Below are 16,093 nucleotides of genomic sequence, written 5' to 3'. Positions count from 1 at the left end.
TAATCTGAAATAAAATTAGTGAATAAAAAAAGAAAATGAATATTTGTTGAGTTTAGTTTTCTTAGAGAAGTTTCAGTGTTGAAGTCCTTGTTACTCCCTCCCATAAACATAATTTCCACTCTGGCCTCACTTACATGCAGTACATTCTGGAGGTGGCCAAAAGCCAATACTGGGCTCTTTCTCAGCCCTTACAGGTACAATTTCATGTGAAACATTTATGGGATGTCCTTGCCCTTTCAGTCACCTGTCTGTTCTCCTTAGTTACAGAACAAATGACTTTCTGACCTGCTGACTCTGGGCCTCAGATTGAAATAATCACCTTCTACTACCACCTAAATGACTTGGGTGCCCACGTTTGCATGTGACACTAATCACTCCAGCTCTGCTCAACACCACAGTCAATTTCCAATTCAGGAGAAAAGAGTGATTGTTCAGCTGGTCAGTGTATGTTTTCTTGATTCCTATATGCTTTTTGTTGCAAATTTGTTAATGGTATTGCAGAGATGAGAAAGAACCTTATAAATTAATTTTCATTTCCATCACTATTCTTGGCAACAGGTAAAACTTACGATCAGAAAATGACCATTAGACTATCATAAGAATATTTTATAAATCAATGTTTAACATTTACAAATGAATCTATGGAGAAAAGAACAAAAGCTAAAAAGCAAAAAATGATGATTAAATTTTTATGAACCAGAAGAAGGCTAAAAGCTTATCTAGAAAGTACGATAACATATGTTTTGTACACTTTTGGGTTTTTTTTTAATTCTGTTTCACAATGAAGGAAGAGAAAATTAAAAGCTAAAGTATGATGGAATTAATTTTCTATTAGAGAACACTTCCATTTCTTTAAAACTTTTAATTTTCACTTTTTACACTTCTTACACTTGAAAGATTTTTAACTGGTATCCAAATTATTACAACGTCCCCAGTCAAAGAGCCATTTTGGCCATGGAGCCTATCCTACTGGCTTGCTCAGGCAGGGAAGCAAATCCACAGCTCTGACCAACTGCTAAGTCCCACCGAACTAGGAAGCCTGGCCAGGGAAACTGACAGCAATGAAGTTCATCCTACAGCCCTGTTCAGGGAGCCAAGCCAGCAGCCTTGCCCAACTCTTGAGCATAGGTTCTGGACCCATATAACTAGGGAGACTTAATATTGACCCTGGGCAGCCTCATGGCCCAACTTACTGGACCACAAAGTTGCAGAGCTCAGACTTGAACCCTGCCCAGAAGATGAATCCAGCCTACCACCCTGTCCAACACCGCCTGTGGCTTCCCCTAAGCAGGGAGCCTGGTCAGTGACCCCGGCCAATTACAGAGCATAGTCTCCAGCCTCACTCAACTACTGGATACAGCTGGAGGCCAATGGCACTTTTTACAGAAATAGAAAAAGCAATCCTAAAATTCTTATAGAACAACAAAAGGTCCTGAATATCCAAAGCAATCCTCAGAAAGAAGAACAAAGTGGAAGCATCACACTCTTTGATTTCAAGCTATATTACAAAGTTATAGTAATCAAAATTATATGGTATTGGCATAAAAAGAGATACATAAACCAATAGAACAGAATTGAAAGCCTAGAAGTAAACCCATGTGTATATGTACAATTAATATTTTATAATGGAGCCAAGAATACTGTGTAGGAAGACAACAGTTTCTTCAATACATGGTGATAGGAAAAATGGATATTCAAATGTAAAAGAATAAAATTGGCCCCTATATTACACTACTCACAAAAATTAACTCAAAATAAAGACTTAAATCTAAATCTTGAAACCATAAAATCCTGGAAGAAAACATAGAGAAAAAGCTCCTTGACACTGGCCTTGGCAGTGATTTTTTTTTTTTTTTTTTTTTGGGTATGACACCAAAAGTTCAGGAAACAAAAGCAAAAATAAACAAGTGGGACTACATCAAACTAAAAAGCTTCTGCACAGCAAAGGAAACCATCAAAAAAAAAAAAGAAAAAAAAAGGAAAAGCAACCCACGGTAAAAGATAAATTATTTGCAAACTACATATCTAATAAGGGGTTAATATTCAAAATATATAAGAAACTCATACAACTTCAATAGCAAAAACCCCCAAATAACCTAATTTAAAAATAGGCGAAGAACCTGAATAGACCTTTTTCCCAAAGAAGATATTCAACTGGTTAACAGGTACATGAAAATGTGCTCAACATCACTAATCATCAGGGAAATGCAAATCAAAACCACAATAAGATATCACTTCACACCTGTTAGAATGGCTATAGTCAAAAAGACAAGAGATAACAAGTGACAGTGATGTAAATTGGTGCAACCACTATGCAAAACATTATGGATGGTCCTCAAAAAATTTAAAATAGAACTACCATACAATCCAATAATTCCACTTCTGGATATACAACCAAAGGAAATGAAATATCTATCTCAAAAAGATGTCTACACTCCCATGTTCACTGCAGCATTATTTACAATAGCCAAGACATGGAAACAACATATGTGTCCATCAATAGATGAATGAATTAAGAAAATGCTCAGTGGAATATTCAATGGTCAAATATTCAATGGATTATGCAACTATAAAAAAGAAGATAATCCCACCATTTACAAGAACATGGATGGACCTTGAGGGAATTATGCTAAGTGAAATAAGTCAGACAGAGAAAGAAAAATGCTGTATGATTTCAATTACATGTGGAATCTATATTAAAAAAAAAAATCACAAAAACAGAGAGTAGATTCATGGTTGCCAGGGACAGGAGGAAGGGGTGGAGTGGGAAAACTGAAAGAAAGTAGTCAAAGGTACAAACTTCCAGTTACAAGATTAATAAGTTCTGGGGCTATACTGTAATGTATGGGTAGTGTAGTGAATAATACTCTATTGTATATTTGAAAGTTGCCAGAAGAGTAGATCTTAAAAGTTTCACCACCCCCAAAAAGAAATTTTAACTGTGTGAGGTGATAGATGTGCTAACTAACATTATCGTGGTAATCATTCCCAATGCATATGTATATCAAATCATCACAATATACACCTGAAATGGACACAAAGTTATATATCAATTATATCTCACTAAAGCTGGGGAAATAATAAGATAAAGTGAGGGGAGAGATATAAGTTAGTGATTCTATATAAAAAAGAAGCCCCCAGGTTTGGCAGATTAGAAGTTATCACCTAAAAGGACTCTCAATTTTCAAACCTCGATGGCTCAGAGAATAATGCTGTCATTAACAGAAAGAAAAACTCACGAGATGGGTTTGGGGGTGACGCAAGATTATAGGCTCAGTCTTACCCATGTTGACATTGAGTTCCAGGGAGACATCCAACTGGAAAATCCAAAAGGAAAGAATGTAGGACTAAAGCTAAATATAAAAAGAGACATAAAGATTGGGGGAAGGAGGGAGTGTCATCTACAGAGAAGTTTTAGTTGAATCTATGAAGATGGTGGAGGCTGCTGGAACTTGAAGCTAAGGTCACAGGCTCAAAGGAAACTTCATGTAGCCAAGTATACAGGTGTACTGTTAACTTCATGAAAGAGTGAGAATATATTTTTTCTTCAAAATATGCAAAGCAGAGAAAGAAAGTACAGGCATGCTTCATTTTATTGCACTTCATTGTGTTGTGTTTTGCAGACACTGTTTTATTTTTACAAATTGAAGGTTTGTGGCAACCATGTGTTGAGCAAGTCTATCGGTGCCATTTCTCTAACAACATTTGCTTGCTGTCTCTGTGTGGCATTTTGGTAATTCTCATAATATTTCAAACTTTTTATTGTTCTTGTTACTACTATGACCCACTCTGAAGTCTCAGATGATGGTTAGCATTTTTTAGCAATAAAGTATTTTCTAATTAAGGTATGTACACTCCTTTTTTAAACATAATGCTGATGCACCCTTAATAGACTACAGTATAGTGTAAACATAAATTTTATATGCACTGGGAAACCAAAAAATCTTGTGGCTTGCTTTATTGTGATATTCACTTTTTTTGCAGTGGTCTGGAACTGGACCTGCAATATCTCTGAGGTACGTCTGTGTAGGTGAAGTCACTAAAACTGTTGAAGAAGAGAGATCTTTTTCTATATAGAAGGGAGCAAGCTGTAATTAGATACCAAATACTAATGAAAAATATTCCACTGTGGAGATTCAATTGGAAATCAACAAGAAGTCAATAAGAAGACTGTTAAATACTTATAGATAGCCAATGAAACAAAATTTAAACTGCTATAGATACAGCATCTTTACTTTTTTGTTTTTTTCTTCTAACATTACTAGAAGCAGAGAAATCAAACAAAGTGAGCCCTGGGGAATAGAAACCAGAATGGTATATAGCACAAAACATCCAGTGATAAATCCTATAGGTGACAGCAAAATCAATGTGGAAGAAACAGACCGTAAAGTCTATACTGGGGAATGAGATAAGCAAATTAGAAAGGTGCTAAATGATCAGAAAAAATGGAGAAATAGAGCTCGGACCAAAATGAGAGAAGAAAAGTTGGGAAGAAATACAGTGGTAGAAAAGGATGAGGGTAAGAAAACTGTGGTCAAAGAGAAAACACTTTTAAATTCAATGTTTTGGAGGTTGTGCAGCTCTTAGTAATGACAAGGCCAAGGCATTGTTATTTAATAGCTAAAGTAGAGATGAAGTTCAATGGAAAATGAAGACAGGTAAATGCCCTCTCCCATGCTCATTTGGAAGAGAGTTCTTTGAGTGCTTACTCCACAGTGCCTAATAGTATGTTATACGTCTCAAAGTACTCAATAAGTAACAATGGAAAAGAAAAAAAATGTAGTCTAACTCTCTAGAATACCATAATACCAAGTATATACCATAGAGCAGCTGTTCATCAAATGCATATACAGCATATTGGCGGAGAGATCCTCAATTCCACGGATATTGTTTGAGAGCTTGTGCCATATCTGAGACTTCATGGGCCATTCCACTGTTCTATTAGACTGGCTGTTTCTGAACCTTGCAGTAGATGATAAGCCATTGACTCTCATGGTCATGATAGTATTGTCATACTTCTTTGCTATACAATTGGTCCCTTGATCAAGACAACGTTCCACAGAATAATGTGAAAATGAGTAAGGAATTTTGAAATCCATCACTGGCAGAGAAAAAAAGCCTAAATCTGAAACATGTATTGCTCTATGAAGGCCAAATTATTTCCCCTTTCAAACTGATTCATTAGGTAGCTGGTTTGTCATCACTAGAAGTTTGGTGTTGCTCTCTCTTGCTGACAGGTTAGGGACTCAGCAGATATAATGTCCAATTTAGTCTCATTGGAAAGGAACTCATTTCTAGATACAGGCACAGCCCATATCCTTATTTTAATGGCCACTATGGTCATTTTGGCCAATTGGGAAAACACTGAAGTGGCCAAAGACACAAGCTAGCAGATTTCCGGAGGATAGGTTATCCGGTGAAATTGTACTGGACGTCTCCTCCATGGTGAGAGAGACAATGATTCACGTATTTTGTACTCCTCCCATAATTCCATCCATATACCTCTTCCTAGACCCCATTATCATGTTCCTTCCTTGTCGCTGATCCATCAGCTTGACTATCTCTGTTTCTTACTTATTCTGGGCATTTCACATAAATGGAATCATACAATATGTGATCTTTTGTAACTGGCTTCTTTCACATAGCATAATGTTTTTTCAAAGTTCATTCATGTTGAAGCATATATTCAGTAGTTAATTAGTTTTATTGCCAAATATTTCACTGTATGGATATTTTGTTTATCCATTTGTCAGTAGATGGACATTTTAGTTGTTTAAAATTTCTGGCTATTATGAATAATGTTATGCAATCAATCACACTGTGCCAGTCAACACGGGCATCTGTTCTGCTGCATGTTTCTCTCTCTGAAGTGTTCTCTGCCACCAGCAATCTCCTTAAAGATAATTTCATAGCCCTGAACAGATTTTTAAGATATCATATTGACAATGTCCCCAGAATTTAGCAAAAATCCATTCAAGTCATTTTTACCTGATGCAAAATAGGCAGAAACCTAATTTATTAAATATCATAAAAATCAGATCACCACAGATAGGTTTTTGCACCTGCATTCTTGTTTAAACACTGTATCATGAATACCTTTATTATTCAGTCCCTATGGATCTACTTTATTCTTTATAAAAGCTCTATAATATTATGTTGTAGAGCTCTACTAGAATGTATTTAATTGGTCAACTATTTTGGACATTTTGTTTTATCAATATTTTATGCTGTAATGAACATGTTCATACATTTATGTTTACGTACCCATGGCAAAGTTTCTGTAAGATAAAATCCCAGAGAAGGGCTTACTGGCCAGAAATTCTAAATATCTCAAATTAATTTTTAATAACATTCACTATCCAAACAATAGAAAAACAGCCCTTCACCTGTGCCAAACAGGAGGCACTATTTCCCCACACTTTCACCAACACTAGACAACGTCAGTAGCTTTTGTTAGTGTCAATATGATAAGTAAACAATGGTTAGGTTAACAGTAAATTGAGCCATTATTCAATTCAGTCTTATTCCATTTTTGTTTTTGTGGGTTTTTTTTTCCATTTGAGGAAGCCTGGTAAAGTGAAGTGATTTATGCAATTCCTTTCTTTACTAAACAGGTATAGGAAGAAGCCAATGTGATTAAAATGCTGTTATTTAATTTTCATTGGTGTCCTATGAACAGCCTCTCCAAATGATACTTTTACCACTTAGAAAATAAATGAATGAAACAGCAGGTTTAAATATAGATAATCTTTAGGTAAGTAGGTAGATACTGATATGTAATAGTAGGTAATACCTATTATGGTATTTTAAAGTACCACAGGTAAATAGTCAAGTAACTACCTGACTGAGGACAGTTACCATCACTGAGCTTTATTATGTAATCAAAGAATGTGGTATAAATGTAACAATTTTCCATTGATTTTGAAGGGGTTACAAAATGCTCATCAAAATATCCTTGTTGACTAAGCAGACTTTTCTAAGTTGTAAAGAGGTTTCCTCTCAAACTGAACTTTCTTTGCTATCTGCAATAATGGGGCTTACGTGAATATCCACTTCTCTGAGAGAAATGAGCATTTAGCAGCTGGAGAAGAGGCCCATTTTAGAACAATAGACGTGATGGTTATGAAATCTTCCATTACCTCTCACCCAGATGCAAGATATAAAACATAGATACTTCTCTCACTGAGTCCATGTCTGCCACTTGAAATAGCAAAAGAAGTGAATTGTTTGATCCGGTTACTGTTAATCACTGTTATATCAGATGGAGTTCTTAGTTGCAAGAAACAGAAGCCAACCATGACTAATTTAAGCATAAAAATATTTTCTTTAGAGAATATTAAATAGTTCACAGAATCTTAATGTGGGAGTGATGGGAGTGGATGAAAGGAAAGGGAAAAGGGAAGGCAGAGAACAAGATTTGGGGATACAGAATTAAGAAAAATTCCCCAAAACACCATTGCATCTTGAAACAGATCTTGACCGTGCAGGCAATGCTGGACAGAGTAGAATCTGCCACAGGGACTGCTGCCAGGATTACCTCTTATGACCTGATAGGACCTCTGCTACCCATCTCCAGAATGCACCCCCCAGGCCTGCTTCTTTGTTATCATTACCTTCTCTGTCAAAGGCTAATGCAAGTGCATGACTAAGCAGAACTCCAAGGAAGATTGAAGAATATGTGTCTGGCATTTTATGCTTTTATATTAGGGTGGCTCTGTGCCATACAGTAGGTGATTAGTCAAACATAGGGAGAGAATCCAGAGGCTGGGAATCCAGAAGGATGACAAATATTCACTGAAATTCCAGAATATCAGGAGTATTTCTTTATTAGGGCTGAAGTTAAAATTGTTCCTTAAATCTTTTTTTGATGATAAAAATATTTATTTGAATTTAATTATTTTTTTTCTACTCTCTTTTTGTCATTATTTATGTTTCCTTTATTTTGAGGACAGCATATGCTGGATTAATTTCCAATCTGAGTGTTTTAGTTCATTTGACCTCTTAGAACTATTGTATTAACTATTATAATGATACTTATTTCTGCATCTTTGTTATTGTTTTCGATTTGTCAAAATTATTTGGCTTCTACTTTTCTTCTTTTTTCTCTATGGATTTATATTTAACACATTTATATTTAACACATTCTCTTCCATTTTTTGGTTACTTATTAAATCCTATGCATATATTTCTATTCATGTCTCAATATATTAAACCTATCAATACTTATATCACTTCCTGGATTAAGACAAGTAACTTAGCATGTTCTCACATAATTTTCCACTGTCTTCTCAAATCTAGTGACTCCACTGAGAAATTTAGTGACAATCTCAGGTATATTGAAATACTGGCTCCAATTTTTTATTTATCTCTCTATCCATGTCCTTTGCATGTAATATCACAGTTCCTCATAAACAGGCTTAGAGTACTCTCTATCTCCTTAAATTTGGATTTGGCCACATGACTGACTCTAGTCAATATAATGTAATTGAAATGATAGAGTGCCAGTTCTGAAAATAAGATTTAAGAGACCTCCTGGGTTTCTACTTTCCCTTTTGCAACCCGGCCATTATCATAAAAAGAGCTTCCCCTGATTACTGCTGCCCCTCAGCCTAAACTACAAAATGAACAGAGACAAAGGAGATCTTTTGAGTTTATGTTAAAATTATATCTTCATACTCAATATTTCCAATTAGTTCTTATTCATACTAACTCATCTCTTTGAGGGCCATGTAATTATCAAATGTCATAACTCTTAATGCTTCTGAAGTAGAAAAAAAGTCTAGATTTTAGCTTGTCCTCCTCTAGGTGAGTTTTGGGAGGAAGTGGTCTCAAGGTAAAATGTTGCATTCTAGTGCTGTATTCCAAGTTACCTACTGTGTATTTTTCCACCTCTGCCATCCCCTAACCCACCAAAAAACCGTGACATACTGTACATTAGGCACTGCTTTTTTCTGAGAAGCCATAGTGCTTTTTTTACATTATTATCTGGCTTGGTGACTTTGGAGGCAGAGGAAGCTCCAGGCTCTGCTGAACTGTCTGAGATCACTGTAATAACTGGTTTACCCAATTCTTGGGCTGCACTGATATACGTTTATACAATTGTTAACCCTGGTCTGGATCAATAGCTTTCCTGACCCTTGGGAGTGATGGTGCAGGTGCAGTGATGGTCTACCCAGTTTATGTGGACAACAGATATGGGTATAAAGAGAAAGCTTTCACCCAACTAATTATGTGGTCTCGCTATAGGTTCCATAACACCCAACATACACTCTGGGGCCCCAAATCTTTAGCTTTCCCAAAGGTTTTTTACTTTTTTATGTTACTTGCTAAAATTGATTCTAATGTCTACCTGCCCCTCTGTTTCTTGTGAGACATGTCCCCAAATCTAAAGGGACCAGAATCCTTTGTAGTTCACCATCATGTGCCTCAAATATTTTTTATAAACATTACAATCCCCAGAATTATTATGAAGAAGATCATTCCCTGGTATTACAAGGGCAATTTCCAATGATGCATTCAAATTAATTGTTCAGCACATGAATTTGAAATAAAACCAGTAAACCATCTGGAAGAAACTCCTTTAAACTTTACTTTGTTGATTTGAAAAGTAAATACAAAATACTCTTTTTTTTTTATCTCTTTGTATGGTCCTTTCCTGACGAGCCTATCTAGGCATATCTCCTTGGCTATGTTTTATAATATTATCCTTTTTATTCTGTCATTGCTTTATCTCAATCAGAAATAATCCTAATTTTAAATTTTGTTTATTGCTTGTCTCTCTCCATCAGGTTGTAAACTCCCTGAGGGTCCTTATCACTCTGTGTTTTACTCACAATGCCTAGGAAATATATCTTACATAGTAGATACTTAATGAATATTTGTTAAATAGATGAACAACTCTCATTTGGGAATTAAATGATCTTATTGAGTTACTGAATTTCACACAAGACATATAAAAGGTCACTGTTGGAACTTTCTTGTACTTTTCTTGGTGTTCACAATAAATCCCTGTATTACCTTGTTGGAGCTGTAGTTACAAAGCACCACAAACTGAGTGGCTTCAACAACAGAAATTTATTTTCTAATTGTTCTGGAGGCTAGATGTCCAAAATGAAGGGGTTGGTAGTATTGGTTCTTTCTTTTTCTTTTTTTTTTTTTAATTGGAGTAAAATTGCTTTACAGTGTTGTTAATTTGTGAGGGCAATTTGTGAAGAAAGAATCTACCCTAGGCCTCTCTCTGGCTACAAAGATGGTCATCTTCATGTTCACATAACATTTCTCCTTGTATGCATGTCTCTGTTTCCAAATTTTTTCTTTTTATAAACCAGTCATGTTGGATTAGTGTCCACTCTAATAATCTAATTTTATTTTACTTTAATAATTTTTTATTAGTTTTATATTTTTTTATTGGAGTATAATTGCTTTACAATGGTGTGTTAGTTTCTGCTTTATAACAAAGTCAGTCAGTTATACATATACATATGTTCCCATATCTCTTCCCTCTTGCATCTCCCTCCCATCCACCCCCCCATCCCACCCCTCTAGGTGGTCACAAAGCACCGAGCTGATCTCCCTATGCTATATGGCTGCTTCAACTAGCTATCTATTTTACGTTTGGGAGTGTATATATGTCCATGTCACTATCTAACTTTGTCACAGCTTACCCTTCCCCCTTCCCATATCCTCAAGTCCATTCTCAAGTAGGTCTGTGTCTTTATTCCCGACTTACCACTTGGTTCTTCATGACCTTTTTTTTTCTTAAATTCCATATACATGTGTTAGCATATGGTATTTGTTTTTCTCTTTCTGACTTACTTCACTCTGTATGACAGTCTCTAGGTCCATCCACCTCATTACAAATAGCTCAATTTTGTTTCTTTTTATGGCTGAGTAATATCCCATTGTATATATGTGCCACATCTTCTTTATCTGATGATGGACACTTAGGTGGCTTCCATCTCCTGGCTATTGTAAATAGAGCTGCAATGAACATTTTGGTACATGACTCTTTTTGAATCATGGTATTCTCAGGGTATATGCCCAGTAGTGGGATTGCTGGGTCGTATGGTAGTTCTATTTGTAGTTTTTTAAGGAACATCCATACTGATCTCCATAGTGGCTGTATCAATTTACATTCCCACCAGCAGTGCAAGAGTGTTCCCTTTTCTCCACACCCTCTCCAGCATTTATTGTTTCTAGATGTTTTAATGATGGCCATTCTGACCAGTGTGAGATGATATCTCATTGTAGTTTTGATTTGCATTTTTCTGAAGGTTAATGATGTTGAGCATTCTTTCATGGGTTTGTTGGAAATCTGTATATCTTCTTTGGACAAATGTCTATTTGGATCTTCTGCTTGTTTTTGGATTGGGTTGTTTGTTTTTATGATATTGAGCTGCATGTGCTGCTTGTAAATTTTAGAGATTAATCCTTTGTCAGTTGCTTCATTTGCAACTATTTTCTACCCTTCTGAGGGTTGTCTTTTGGTCTTGTTTATGGTTTCCTTTGCTGTGCAAAAGCTTTTAAGTTTCATTAGGTCCCATTTGTTTATTGTTGTTTTTATTTCCATTTCTCTAGGAGGTGGGTCAAAAAGGATCTTGCTGTGATTTATGTCATAGAGTGTTCTTCCTATGTTTTCCTCTAAGAGTTTGACAGTGTCTGGCCTTACATTTAGGTCTTTAATCCATTTTGAGCTTATTTTTGTGTATGGTGTTAGGGAGTGTTCTAATTTCAAAGTTTTACATGTACCTGTCCAGTTTTCCCAGCACCACTTATTAAAGAGGCTGTCTTTTCTCCACTGTATATTCTTGCCTCCTTTATCAAAGGTAAGGTGACCATATGTGTGTGGGTTTATCTCTGGGCTTTCTATCCTGTTCCATTGATCTATATTTCTGTTTTTGTGCCAGTACCATACTGTCTTGATTACTGTACCTTTGTAGCATAGTCTGAAGTCAGGGAGCCTGATTCCTCCAGCTCCATTTTTCGTTCTCAAGATTGCTTTGGCTATTCGGGGTCTTTTGTGTTTCCATACAAATTGTGAAATTTTTTGTTCTGGTTCTGTGAAAAATGCCAGTGGTAGTTTGATAAGGATTGCACTGAATCTGTAGATTGCTTTGGGTAGTACAGCCATTTTCATAATGTTGATTCTTCCAATCCAAGAACATCGTATATCTCTCCATCTGTTTGTATCATCTTTCATTTCTTTCATCAGGGTCTTATAGTTTTCTGCATACAGGTTTTTTGTCTCCTTAGGTAGGTTTATTCCTAGATATTTTATTCTTTTTGTTGCAATGGTAAATGGGAGTGTTTTCTTGATTTCACTTTCAGAATTTTCATCACTAATGTATAGGAATGCCAGAGATTTCCGTGCATTAATTTTGTATCCTGCTACTTTACCAAATTCAATGATTAGCTCTAGTAGTTTTCTGGTAGCATGTTTAGGATTCTCTATGTACAGTATTATGTCATCTGCAAACAGTGACAGCTTTACTTCTTCTTTTCTGATTTGGATTCCTTTTATTTCTTTTTCTTCTCTGATTGCTGTGGCTAAAACTTCCAAAACTATGTAGAATAATAGTGGTGAGAGTGGGCAACCTTGTGTTGTTCCTGATCTTAGTGGAAATGGTTTCAGTTTTTCACCATTGAGGACAATGTTGGCTGTGGGTTTGTCATATATGGCCTTTATTATGTTGCGGAAAGTTCCCTCTATGACTACTTTCTGCAGGGTTTTTATCATAAATGGGTGATGAATTTTGTCGAAAGCTTTCTCTGCATCTATTGAGATGATCATATGATTTTTCTCCTTCAATTTGTTAATATGGTGTATCACATTGATTGATTTGTGTATATTGAAGAATTCTTGCATTCCTGGAATAAACCCCACTTGATCATGGTGTATGATCCTTTTAATGTGCTGTTGGATTCTGTTTGCTAGTATTTTGTTGAGGATTTTTGCATCTATGTTCATCAGTGATATTGGCCTGTAGTTTTCTTTCTTTGTGACATATTTCTCTGGTTTTGGTATCAGGGTGATGGTGGCCTCGTAGAATGAGCTTGGGAGTGATCCTCCCTGTGCTATATTTTGGAAGAGTTTGAGAAGGATAGGTGTTAGCTCTTCTCTAAATGTTTGATAGAATTCGGCTGTGAAGCCATCGGGTCCTGGGCTTTTGTTTGTTGGAAGATTTTTAATCACAGTTTCAATTTCAGTGCTTGTGATTGGTCTGTTCATATTTTCTATTTCTTCCTGGTTCAGTCTCGGCAGGTTGTGGAATTCTAAGAATTTGTCCATTTCTTCCAGGTTGTCCATTTTATTGGCATAGAGTTGCTTGTAGTAATCTCTCATGATCCTTTGTCTTTCTGCAGTGTCAGTTGTTACTTCTCCTTTTTCATTTCTAATTCTATTGATTTGAGTCTTCTCCCTTTTTTTCTAGATGAGCCTGGCTAATGTGTTATCAATTTTGTTTATCTTCTCAAAGAACTAGCTTTTAGTTTTATTGATCTTTACTATCTTTTCCATCATTTCTCTTTCATTTATTTCTCATCTGATCTTTCTTTCCTTCTGCTAACTTTTGGGTTTTTTGTTCTTCTTTCTCTAATTGCTTTAGGTGCAAGTTTAGGTTGTTTATTTGAAATGTTTCCTGTTCCTTAAGGTAGGATTGTATTGCTATAAACTTCCCTCTTAGACTGCTTTTGCTGCATCTCATAGGTTTTCGGTCATCGTGTCTCCATTGTCATTTGTTTCTAGGTATTTTTTTGATTTCCTCTTTCATTTCTTCAGTGACCACTTCGTTATTAAGTAGTGTATTCTTTAGCCTCCATGTGTTTGTATTTTTTAACAGATCTTTTCCTGTAATTGATATCTAGTCTCATAGCGTAGTTGTCGAAATGATGCTTGATACAATTTCAATTTTCTTAAATTTACCAAGGCTTGATTTGTGACCCAAAATATGATCTATCCTGGAGAATGTTCCATGAGTACTTGAAAAAAATGTGTATTCTGTTGTTTTGGGATGGAATGTCCTATAAATATCAATTAAGTCCATCTTGTTTAATGTATCATTTAAAGCTTGTGTTTCCTTATTTATTTTCATTTTGGATTATCTGTCCATTGGTGAAAGTGGGGTGTTAAAATCCCCTAATATGAATGTGTTACTGTTGATTTCCCCTTTTATGGCTGTTAGTATTTGCCTTATGTATTGAGGTGCTCCTATGTTGGTTGCGTAAATATTTACAATTGTTATATCTTCTTCTTGGATCGATCCCTTGAACATTATGTAGTGTCCTATGTCTCTTGTACTAGTCTTTATTTTAAAGTCTATTTTGTCTGATATGAGAATTGCTACTTCACCTTTCTTTTGATTTCAATTTGCATGGAATATCTTTTTCCATCCCCTCACTTTCAGTCTGTATGTATCCCTATGTCTGAAGTGGGTCTCTTGTAGACAGCATATATACAGGTCTTGTTTTTGTATCCATTCAGCCAGTCTGTGTATTTTGGTGGGAGCATTTAATCTATTTACATTTTAGGTAATTATCGATATGTATGTTCCTATTCCCATTTTCTTAATTGTTTTGGGTTTGATATTGTAGGTCTTTTCCTTCTCTTGTGTTTCTTGCCTAGAGAAGTTCCTTTAGCAGTTGTTGTAAAGCTGGTTTGGTGGTGTTGAACTCTCTCAGCTTTTGCTTGTCTGTAAAGGTTTTAATTTCTCCATCAAATCTGAATGAGATCCTTGCTGGGTAGAGTAATCTTGTTTGTAGGTTTTTCTCCTTCATCACTTTAAATATGTCCTGTCAGTCCCTTCTGTCTTGCAGAGTTTCTGCTGAAAGATCAGCTGTTAACCTTATGGGGATTCCCTTGTGTGTTATTTGTTCTTTTTCCCTTGCTGCTTTTAATATGTTTTCTTTGTATTTAATTTTTGATAGTTTGATTAATATGTGTCTTGGTGTGTTTCTCATTAGATTTATCCGGTAAGGGACTCTCTGTGCTTCCTGGACTTGATTAACTATTTTCTTTCCCATATTAGGGAAGTTTTCAACTATAATCTCTTCAAATATTTTCTCAGTCCCTTTCTTTTTCTCTTCTTCTTCTGGGACCCCTATAATTCGAATATTGGTGCATTTAATGTTGTCCCAGAGGTCTCTGAGACTGTCCTCAGTTCTTTTCACTCTTTTTTCTTTATTCTGCTCTGCAGTAGTTATTTCCACTATTTTATCTTCCAGATCACTTATCCATTCTTCTGCCTCAGTTATTCTGCTATTGATCCCTTCTGGAGTATTTTTAATTTCATTTATTGTGTTGTTCATTGTTGCTTGTTTCCTCCTTAGATCTTCTAGGTCCTTGTTAAATGTTTCTTGCCTTTTCTCTATTCTATTTCCAAGATTTTGGATCATCTTTACTATCATTATTCTGAATTCTTTTTCAGGTAGACTGCCTCTTTCCTCTTCATTTGTTAGGTCTGGTGGGTGTTTACCTTGTTCGTTCATCTGCTGTGTGTTTTTGTGCCTTCTCACTTTGCTTATCTTACTGTGCTTGGGGTCTCCTTTTTGCAGGCTGCAGGTTTGTAGTTCCCATTGTTTTTTGGTGTCTGTCTCCAGTGGCCTAAGTTGGTTCAGTGGGTTGTGTAGGCTTCCTGGTGGAAGGGACTAGTGCCTGTGTTATGGTGGATGAGGCTAGATCTTGTCTTTCTGGTGGGCAGGTCCACGTCTGGTGGTGTGTTTTGGGATGTCTGTGGGCTTATTATGATTTTAGGCAGCCTCTCTGCTAATGGGTGGGGTTGTGTTCCTCTTTTGCTAGTTGTTTGGCATAGGGTGTCCAGCACTGTAGCTTGGTGGTTGTTAAGTGAAGCTGGGTCTTGGTGTTGAGATGGAGATCTCTGGGGGATTTTCACCATTTGATATTATGTGGAGCTTGGAGGTCTCTTGTGGACCAGTGTCCTGAAGTTGGCTGTCCCACCTCAGAGGCACAGCACTGACTCCTGGCTGGAGCACCAAGAGCCTTTCATCCACACGGCTCAGAATAAAAGGGAGAAAAAGTAGAGAGAGAGAGAGAGAGAGAGAGAGAGAGAGAGAGAGAGAGAGAGAGAGAGAGAGAGAG

Source organism: Aethalodelphis obliquidens, unplaced genomic scaffold, assembly GCF_003676395.1.
Source record: "Aethalodelphis obliquidens isolate GAN/ISIS:26980383/991018 unplaced genomic scaffold, ASM367639v1 scaffold68, whole genome shotgun sequence".
NCBI classification, from domain to species: domain Eukaryota; kingdom Metazoa; phylum Chordata; class Mammalia; order Artiodactyla; family Delphinidae; genus Aethalodelphis; species Aethalodelphis obliquidens.
This window is presented reverse-complemented; position numbering follows the sequence as displayed.